Consider the following 11311-nt stretch of genomic DNA (forward strand, 5'->3'; position numbering starts at 1 on the left):
ACGTTACTAGGCTGACCAGTGTCAGTCTCCACTCTACAAATGTAGACACCCACTTAGAGAAACCCTGATGAAAGGGATGACCCCATCACAGCAGAGTGACAGGTGGAGGGGCTGATATTCCCAGACAAGGACTCTGCCCAGAGGTTCCTCAACTCACATCCCAGAGACTGACCTCCCTTGAAGTCGGCCTTTGTGTTCGTCACCAGAGATGGGCTCGTGATGCATGAGAGGCCATAAACGTCCCCTTATTGGGCCTTTTAGTTGCTGTAGAGGAAACCTCTCCAGCCAGCACGTTAATGAAGAGATCTGATATTATACGACCTGAAGGAAAGGGATGAGCACCAATGGCTAAAGCAGCCTTGAAAAGAGCGCAATGAACTTCTGAACCCACAAGAAAGCCACCCAAATAGTTTTTGTAATTTTAAAAATCATTCCTTCAGAAACTCGGCATAGTAACCAAAATGTGTCTCATTTGGGCTTTGTTAGTTCTGGATGAATTGTCATCCATCCCGAGGAAAGACTGAGGCCGTTAGTGTGGCTGTATTAAGACACGGAAGACAGCAGACGGCTCAGCCTTGGTGGGTTTGAGAACCGCTTCACGCAGAAAGGCGAATGAGGTGTGGAGGCCCGCACACACTCACACGGGTGGGAGCTAGGGATTCGGTTTTCTACGCCAAACGTGTGCGTCCAGTGAACTTTAAATATTATTTGGGTGTCCAATTTGTACAATGTAACTAACTTTTAAAAATTATTTTGATTCTTGCTCTTTTATTTGAGAGATTATGCATGAGGTACCCAGACCATGTTTACAGTTCATTCATTTGGGAGGAAAATGTTGACTTTTACAGTAAAACTCTGTTGCTTGATGGAGCATCTCTAGTGTCGTGGAAGACTAGAAGCGAAAGGCCACCTGGTAGAATCCCGTTGTTACATGTCCTGTCCTGATGATGTGGATCTGAAAGGCCAGGGTTCGTGTTGAGTAAGGAATTTATGTGAAATGCTGTGTCTCCACTGAGGCCCCCCTCCCCACCACAGGAAAAAAGGCAACACGTGCAATGAGGGACCATATACCAAGGTGTGGGCACTGATGAGAGGTGGTGACGTAACTAAAGAATGGTCCCAGCAGAAAAGCTTTTCTACTCCTAAGAATGAAGGGGAAAGAGGAGAGAAGGGTGTTACAGGACCCTGTTAATAGTTGGAAGAACTGTGGAGGATAGGATTGCAGACAGGGGTTGTGGCCACAGGGAATACGCTACTGATAAAACCATGGCGTGGGAGGGAGGGAGGAGGGATATTTAATCAGTGCTCTCTCTTCCTGCCTTCTAGTCCCCCACCCATGTCTCTATTGGTCAAACTCACCGGAAGCCGGAATCCCAGGGAGCATGGATGACAAAGTCCCTGGAGTCAAGCCACTTAAGGAGCAGAGGGCAGAGAAGGGCAGAGCAGTAGCTGGAGACCAGCCAGTAGGCACAGTGGCTTGGATATAGTCCTCCACTCTGCATCTTTATTACATTTCTTAAGTTATACATAAGAATTAGCTCACCCTGCATTTTTATTATTTTTATAAACTTATATTTTTAATAGATCATGAGCTATTGTCATGAAACATTTGCTCTCACATGAAAAATATCATGGCTTCAAGGTGAACAAAATCCCATGATTTCATAAGCAAAGAGCCTCTATACTCACTGAGAAATTTTAGTAAATATAGTCTCTAACATTCTTTCTGCCTCTTGCTTATGTAGTAGTTTTTAAATAGCTGTCTTGAGATGTAATTCATATATCATGGAATTCACCCACCTACAGTGTACAATTCAATGTTTTTTAGGATATTCACAGACATGTACAGACATCACTACATCTAATTTTAGGACGCTTTTGTCACCCCCAAAAGAAACCCTTTACCCATGAGAAGTCAATTTCCTTTATTGCACCTCCCCCAGCCCTCGGCAACCACTAATCTATTCTCCCTCTATGGATTTGCCTATTCTAGACATTCATATAAATGGAATCACCCAATATGTGTCCTCTGTGACCGGCTTTTTTCACTTAGCGTAGTGTTTTTAGGATTCATCTCTATCGATCATCAGCACTTCATTCCTTTATTTCTGAGTAATATTTCATGATATGAATAGACCATATTTTATTTATCTATTCATCAGTTGATGTACATTAGAGTTCTTTCCATTTTTGGGGCAACTATGAATAACACTTCTAAAAATATGCATGTACACATTTTTGTGTGGACATAAGTTTTCATTTCTCTTGAGTAGTTACCTAGGAGTGAAATTGCTAGGTCATATGGTAACTCTGTGTTTAATGTTTGAAAGAAACTGACAAGCTGTTTTACAAAGTAATTGTACCTTTTTACTTTTCCAGCGACAGTGAATGAGGGTTTCAATTTCTTCAGATCCTTTGGGACATTTGTTTTTACGTCTTCCTGCTGCCTAGTGAAGCAGCTTCTCATTGAGGTTATTTATTTATTTATTTATTTATTTTTGCGGTACGCGGGCCTCTCACTGCTGTGGCCTCTCCCGTTGAGGAGCACTGGCTCCGGACACGCAGGCTCAGCGGCCATGGCTCACGGGCCGACCTGCTCCGCGGCATGTGGGATCTTCCCAGACCGGGGCATGAACCCGTGTCCCCTGCATCGGCAAGCGGACTCTCAACCACTGCGCCACCAGGGAAGCCCTCACTGAGGTTTTGATTTCTATTTCCCTGATGACTAATGATGTTGACTGTTTTTTCATGTGTTATTGTCCAATTGCTTATCTTCTTTGGAGGAACGTGTAATTAGATCCCATTATTTTAGTTGGAGTATTTATTTCTTTAATCATTGTGCTATAAGAGTTCTTTATATGTCCTGGATATAAGTGCCTTATCAGATGTATGATTTGGAAATATTTTCATTCTATGGGTTGTGTTTTCACTTTCTTGATGGCGTCATTTGCAGCACAAAAGCTTTTAATTTTGCTACAGCCTGATTTATGCATTTTTCTTTTGTCACTTGTGCTTTTGATGGTATATAAAATAATAGTTTGCCTAATGCAAGTTTACAAAGATTTACTGCTATCTTTTCTTCCAGGAGTTTTATAGGTGTAGAACAAATGGGAGTACCTTGAACATTTAGGTGTATGATTCGTTTTGAGTTAATTTTTTGTGTGTGATGTGAAGAGTCCAATTTCAGTCTTTCGCATGTGGATGTCCAGTTGTCTCAACACCACTTGTTGAAAAGATTATGCTTTCCATCTTGAATTTTCTTAGCACTCTTGTTGAAAACTAAGTCACTCAAAATTAAGGGTTTATTTCTGGACTCTCAATTCTGCCCCATTGATTTACAGACCGCACTATCTTGATAACTGTAGCTTTGTAGGAAGTTTCCCCCTCCCAGTTTTATTGAGATATAATTGGCATATAACATCGAATAAGTTTAAAGTGTACAACATAATGATTTGATATATGTATGTCTTGCAAAATGATTACCACAATAAGTTTAGTTAACATCTATCAATCTCATATAGTTATATATATTTTTCCTTTTGATGAGAACTTTTAAAATCTATTCTCATTGTAGTCAGTTACGGAATTAGAAAGTGTGAGTCCTCCAACTTTATTGTTCCTTTTCAATATTGTTTTGACTATTCTTTTCCTTTTCAGTTACTTATGAATTTTAGGGTTAATTTCTCAATTTCTGCAAGAAAACCATCTAGTATTTTGATAGGGATTGCACTGAATCTGTAGATCAATTTGGGGAATATTGTCATCTTAATAATATACATTGGGGAAAAGACAGCCTCTTCAATAAATGGTGCTGGGAAAACTGGATAGCTACATGAAAAAGAATCGAACTGGACTACTTTCTCACACCATATACAAAAGTAAATTCAAAATGGATTACAGACTTAAATGTAAGGCCTGAAACAATAAAACTTCTAGAAGAAAACATAGGCAATGTGCTCTTTGACATTGGTCTCAGCAGTATTTTTTTGGATATATCTCCTCAGGCAAGGGAAACAAAAACAAAAAGAAACAAATGGGAGTACATTGAACTAAAATTTTTTGCATAGCAAAGGAAACTATCAACAAGATGAAAAAGTTGTCTACTGAATGGGAGAACATATTTGCAAATGACATATCCAATAAGGGGTTAATATCCAAAATATACAAAGAACTTATACAACTCAACATCAAAAAAACAGACAACACAATTGAAAAACGGGCAGAGGGTCTGAATAGACAATTTTCTAAAGACATACATGTGGCCAACAGGCACATGAAAAGATGCTCAGCATCACTAATCATCAGAGAAATGCAAGTCACAACCACACTGAGGTACCACCTCACACCTGTCAGAACTGAGGTTATCAAAAAGGCAACAAATAGCAAATGTTGGCGAGGATGTGGCGAAAGGGAACCCTTGTACAGTGTTGGTGGAAATGTAAATTGATGCAGCCCCTATGGAAAACAGTATGGAGGTGCTTCAAAATATTAAAAATAGAGCTACCATACAATTCAGCAATCCCACTTCTGGATATTTATCAGAAGTAAACAAAAACACTAATTGGAAAAAATATATATATATACCCCTATGTTCACTGCAGCATTATTTACAATTGCCAGGACATGGAAGCAACCTAAGCGCCCAACAATAGCTGAATGGATAAAGGGGATGTGGTATATATATATATATATATAAAATGGCATATTAGCCATAAATAAATGAAATTCTGACATTTGCAGCAACATGGATGGACCTAGAGGATATTATGCTCAGTAAAATAAGTCAGAGAAAGACAAATACTGTATGATTTTACTTATATGTGGAATCTAAAAACTACAACAAATCAACAAACATAACAAAACAGAGACCAAAGAGGGTTGCCAGAAGGAAGGGAAGGCAGATGAGAGAAATAGTTGAAGGAGATTAAGAAGTTCAAGCTTAACTGTTACAAAATAAATGAGTCACGGGTATGAAATGTACAGCATGGGGAATATAGTCAGTAATAATGTCTTTATATGATGACAGATGGTAACTAGACTTACCATGTTGATCATTTAAAAATGTACAGAAATATCGAAACACTGTTATTGTGCACCAGGAACTAACATGTAGTTGTAGCTCAATTATACTTCAGAACAAACAAACTCATAGAAAAAGAGGTCAGATTTGTGGTCACCAGAGGCAGGAGTTACGGGGAGGGGGAACTGGATGAAGGTGGTCAAAAGGTACAAGCTTCCAATTATAAGGTAAATAAGTACTAAGGTTGTAATGTACAACATGAAAAATATAAGTAACACTGCTGTATGTTATATATGAAAATTGTTGAGAGTAAATCCTTAGAGCGCTCATCACAGGAAAATGATTTTCCTTTTCTTTTATTTTGTCTAATATGTGAGGTGATGGATGTTCACTAAACTTACTGTGGTCATCAAGTCATGACGTACACAAGTCAGATCATTATGCCACCTTCAACTTGTACAGAGCTCTATGTCAATTATATCTCAGTAAAACCGAAAGGAAAACAATAAAACTATTGAGTGAAATTTAAAAAAATTTCTTTATCTCATGTGTTACTCATAAAAATATGTCACTAAGGAAATATTCCATAGTTTTTCTACAAAAACAAAACATATCAATATTGTCTTTTAATCTATAAACTTGAGATTTTTTTCATTTAATTTTCTTCTTTACTTTTTTGCAACGTTTCATAGTTTCCAGAATGCACATTTTTCATTTCTTTTGTTAAATATGTTTCCCAATATTTTATTATTTTTGATGCTGTTATAAATGGAATTGTTTTCTTAATTTCATATTCAGGTTGCTTATTGAAATTGTATAGAGCTACAATTGCTTTGTATATATTGACCTTGTACCCTGCATCCTTGCTCAAATTGTTCAATTGTTCTAATAGTTTTTTGGTGAATTCCTCAGGATTTTATATATACAAGATTGTGTCATTTGCAAATAGAGGTAGTTTTGTTTCTTCCTTTCCTGTCTGGATGACTTTAATTTCTTTTCTTGCCCAACTGACTGGATAGAACTTCCAGTACAACATTGAATAGAAATGGTGAGAGCAAAGTTCCTTGCCACATTCCTAATGTTGGGGGGAAAGTATTCAGTCTTTCACCATTATGATGTTAGCTGTGGGTGTTTTGTAGATGCCCTTTATCAGACTGAGAAAGTTTCCTTCTGTTCCTAGTTTACTGAGTGCTTTTATTACAAAAGAGTGCTGAATTCTGTCAAATGCTTTCTCTGCATTTTTTGAGATGATCCTGTTTTTTTGTCTTTTATTCTATTGACATGGGTTACATTAATTGATTTTCAGATACTAAACCAATCTTGCATCCTGGCATAAATGCAATTTGTTCATGATGTACAATCCTTTTATAGGTTGCTAGATTCATTTTCTAGCATGTAGATGGAGATTTTTGTATCTATATTAATAAGTGATATTGGTCTATAGTTTTCTCATGATGTCTTTGTCTGGTTTTAGTATCAGGTGAATATTGGCCTAATGTAATGAACTGGGAGATGTTCTCTCCACTTCTAATTTTTGGAAGTTTATGAAAAAATGGTATTATTATTATTTTTTTACAAATTTATTTATTGATTGATTTTTGGCTGTGTTGGTCTTCGTTGCTGCACACAGGCTTTCTCTAGTTGTGGTGAGCGGGGGCTACTCTTCGTTGCGGTGCTCGGGCTTCTCATTGTGGTGGCTTCTCTTGTTCCAGAGCATGGGCTCTAGGCGCGCGAGCTTCAGTAGTTGTGGCTCACAGGCTCCAGAGCGCAGACTCAGTAGTTGTGGCGCACAGGCTTAGCTGCTCTGCAGCATGTGGGATCTTCCCGGACCAGGGCTCGAACCCATGTCCCCTGCATTGGCAGGTGGAGTCTTAACCACTGTGCCACCAGGGAAGCCCGGTATTAATTATTTTTAAATGTTTGGAAGAATTCACCAGTGAGGCCATCTGGCCCTGAACATTTTTTTGGGTGGGTGGGTTTTGATTGCTAATTCAATCTCTTTACTTATTTCAGGTCTATTCAGATTTTCTGTTTCTTTTTGAGTCAGTTTCAGGAGTTTGTGTTTTTCTAAGAATTTATCCATTTCAGCTAAGTTATATAATTTACTGGCATACATTTTTTCATAGTATGTCTGTATAATACTTTTTAGTAGATCAATAGGAATCGCTCATGTTTATTTTCTAATTCTAGTAATTTGAATCTCCTCTCTTTTTTCTTAGTCAATCTAAATAAAGGATTGTTAATTTCGTTAATCTGTTCAAAGAAGTTTTTGTTGATTTTATCTATTGTTTTGCTATTTTCTGTTGCATTAATTTCTGCTCTACTCTTTAACATCTCGTTCCATCTGCTTGCTTAGGTTTAGTTTGGTGTTTTTCTTCCCCATTGTCTTAAGGTAGATGGCTAGGTCATTGATTTGAGATCTGTCTTATTTTTCAAAACAGGCATTTATTTGCAGCTATAAGATTTCCTCTAAGTGTCAGTTAATCTGCATTCCATAAATTTTGTATTTCATTTTCAACCATCTCAAAATATTTTCTGATTTCCCTTTTTATTTCTTCTTTAACCCATTGATAGTTTAGGATCATGTTGTTTAATTTCCAAATATTGGTGAGTTTCCTAAATGTCTCTCAGTTATTGGTTATTAATTTTTTTCCATTGTGGTCAAAGCATCATTTGTATGATTTCAATTTGTTTAGGCTTGTTATATGGCCCAACAGACGGTCTATGTGGAGAATGTTCCATGTGCACTTGAGAAGAACATATAACCTGCTCTTGTCGGGTATAGTGTTTTGGAGATGTCTGTTAGGTCTAACTGATTTATGGTGTTGTTCAAGCCCTCTTCAATGGCCTTCTGCCTGGTTCTTGTATCCATTATTAAAAAATGAGATATTCAATAATTATTTCTGTATTGTCTATTCCTTTCTTCCATTCTGTCAGTTTTTGTTTTGCCTATTTTGGGGCTCTGATGTTAGAGCATATATGTTTATAACTGTTATATCCTATGAAGAATTGATGTTTTATCATTACAAACTTCCCCTCTTTTTGTCTAGAAACATTTTTTGCTTTAAAGTCTATTTCATCTGATACTTACACAACTGCCCCAGTTTCTTTTATGATTGCTGTAGATTGTTTTCCACCCTTTTACTTTCAATCTCTTTACACCTTTGAACTTAAAGTGTGTCTTCTGTAGTTACCATGTAGTTGGATCTTGGTTTTGTTTTGTCTAGTCCAACAATCTCTGCTTTTGGTTAGACTGTTTAATTCATTCACATTTAATGTTATAATTGATATGGATGGATTTGTCTGCCCTTTTACTTTTTGTTTTCTATGCATGTCATGTCTTTTTTGCTTTCTTTTGAATTAAGTGAATATTTTCTAAGGTGGCATTTTAATTTATTTAATGATTTTTCACTATATTTTTATAGGTTTTTTTTCCTAGTGATTGCTCTAGAGTTTACAATATACATCTTCTTATCAGAATGTCTTCTAGATTTATATTAAAGTAATTCAAATGAGATTATAGAAATGTTACTCCTGTGTAATTCCATTCCTTCCTCCTATTTTTGTATAATTGTAAGCTTGTTAAATTAACCTTCTTATTTATTATTTCTGATTCTCTTTCCTTCTGTTGATTTGAATTACCATCTTGTGTCATTTTCTTCCTCCAATATAATTTTGTTCCCATCTGCCCCCTTTACTGTCAAATATATTATATTCTGTAGTTTATAGAACCAATAATACAATTACATATGTATTATTTTAAGCAATTGATTTTTAAAACAGTTAAGAGGAGAAAGGAGAGTAAATATGCAATTAAACTCTCTTTTACAATTAACTATAAGATTTCATTTATTGGCACTCCTTATTTCTTTGTGTAAATTGGAATTACTGTCTGGTGTAAATTGTATTCAGGCTGAATACATTCCTTTAGTATTTCTTCTAAGGTAGGTCTGCTATCAGTGAATTTGCTTAGTTTTTTATTTCTTAGAATATCATTAATATCACTTGCCCTTTGGAAAAATAACCTTCCTAAATATAAGGTTCTTGCCTTGGTTTACAGATTCTTTTTGTTTGTATGTTTGTTTTTAGCATTTTGAATATGTCATGCCACTGCTTTGGCTTCCATCGTTTCTAATGAAAAGTCAGCTGTTCATATTGTTAGGGTTCCCTTGTATGTGTTAACTTGTTTTTCTCTTGCTGCTTTCAAAGTTTCTCTTTGTCTTTGGCACTCAACATTTTGTCCAAAGTGGGTCTGGGTTTGAATCTCTTGGATTTATCTGACTTGGAGTTCATTGAGCTTCTTAAATACATAAATTGCAGACTTTTACCAAATTGGTGCAGTTTTCAGCTATTTTTATGAAGCATTCTTTGTGCTTTCTCTGCTCTTCTGATGCACCCATTACCTTTATGTTGGTGTGCTTTATGATCTCCCATATTTACGGAGGTTCTGTTCATTTTTGTCTTTCTTTTTTCTCTCTGTTCCTCAAATTGCATAGTCTCTATTGACCTGCGTTCAAGTTCGTGGATGATTTGTTCTGCCAACTCATGCCTACTGTTGAGCCCCTTAGTGAATTTTTCATTTTGGTTGTTGTACTTTTCAACTCGAGAATTCCCACTTGGCTAGTTTTTATAATTTCTGTCTCTCTGTTAATATTCTCTATTTGGTGAGACATTGTTACACCATTCTTTAATTCTTTAAGCATGGCATCCTGATGAACATCTTTTATAAAAGCTGTTTTCAAGTCTTTATCTGCTAAACTCTAAATATGTGTCTCTCAAAGGCAGTTTCTGCTGCCTGGGTTTTACTTTTTGTTTTATTTTGTTTTGTGTAGTTTTTCTGTGTATGCATCACTCTTTCTTGTTTCTTTGCATGTGTATTAATTTTGCTTGTTTGTTTGTTGGACATTTCAGCAACTCTGGATACTAACTCCCCTCCCCCACTCCCCTAAAGCTTGCTGGTGTTTGACTTCTTATCTGTTCAGTGACTCCGCTGAGCCAGGTCAGTGACGTCCATGTTCTCTGCAGTGTGCCACCTTTGATGTTGCTCCCTTGGGCATGCACGAAGTCACCTAGGACATGACAGTGGTTTTGGCCAGGCTGTTGCCGTCCATCTCTTTCTTTGCTTTCCCTGCTGAGTTTCTGGATGCTCTGCCTCTGTTGGTACCACACCCAGCTATTAACCTCCACTAACTGCAAGCTGATTGCTCCATTATTTTTAACAACATTCTGGGGCATGAAGTACTCCACAGTCTGATCCAATTAAAGTCAGACCCCTTTGCAGGGGAGTTATCTGAAGCCAGTCTTTGGGGCTTGCTCTGACTCTAGGATGACTCTTCCTGACACTCTTTCTGTGGTTTTTCTCTGTTAAACTTCTAGCTTGTCTCCTATTTCACTCATTGCTATCATGAAGCTATTAGTTCCATGCTCCTCTTAATTGTGCACCAGTGGAAGCTCCATTGTTTTTGACAGTGCCCTGTGGCTTGAACTTTCCCATACTCTGTTCCAAAGGAAGTAAGTCACCTGAGGGATATTTACAGAGCTTTCTGTTTTTACAACCTGTCTCTACCCCTGGGAAGAGCTTCTGTGATACTGCTCTGGAACAGTGGCCTGCTTATCTTGGAGTGAAGCCCTTTAATTATGAGTGGTGTGTGGGGCAAGAGTGGTAGCCTCAGGTATTCTCAGCTTGCTTCTCCTGGTGTGGAATCTCCACCCAAAAAGTGAGCTGGGGTTAGGGCAGGCAGTCAGGACCCAGTATTCTCAGCCTGCTGCACCAGGCAGGGGTAGAACTTTCATCCTATGAGTGGGGGCTGCGTGGAGGAGGGAGGCCCAGACATCTTGGCCATGCTTGCCTGGAATAGAACTTCTGATACATAGAGCTGGGGGAAAGGGAATATGAAGTGTTGGTGGCTTCCTTGCCCTGGGGAGAAACTGTAGCTTTTGGGTGGGGACCGAGAGGAGTGGGATCCTCGTGTTTTTGGTTGTACCTGCCTGGAGTAGAGCTTCTATCACGCTGAGGTGGGAGTGGGGTGGAGAGGGAGCATGTTATGGCTCAGATGTTACAGACACTCACTGTTCTTACTGAGATTTACTATATTTTCTGGAATAAATATTTCTCCATTTGCTGTATGCTTTTAGAACAATTTCCAGAGACTCAATTTAAAAAAAAAAATTTTTTTGCCAATCTTATGGTTGTTTCACTTGAGAGAGGGTCCTGGTAGCTCAACATGCCAACATTCCAGAAGTGTTTCTTTATATGTTATTATTAGTTCATTTTTGTTTAGATTTTAGATA

Source organism: Monodon monoceros, unplaced genomic scaffold (assembly GCF_005190385.1).
Source record: "Monodon monoceros isolate NGI ecotype Baffin Bay Population unplaced genomic scaffold, NGI_Narwhal_1 Super_Scaffold_11, whole genome shotgun sequence".
Classification (NCBI taxonomy): Eukaryota; Metazoa; Chordata; class Mammalia; order Artiodactyla; family Monodontidae; genus Monodon; species Monodon monoceros.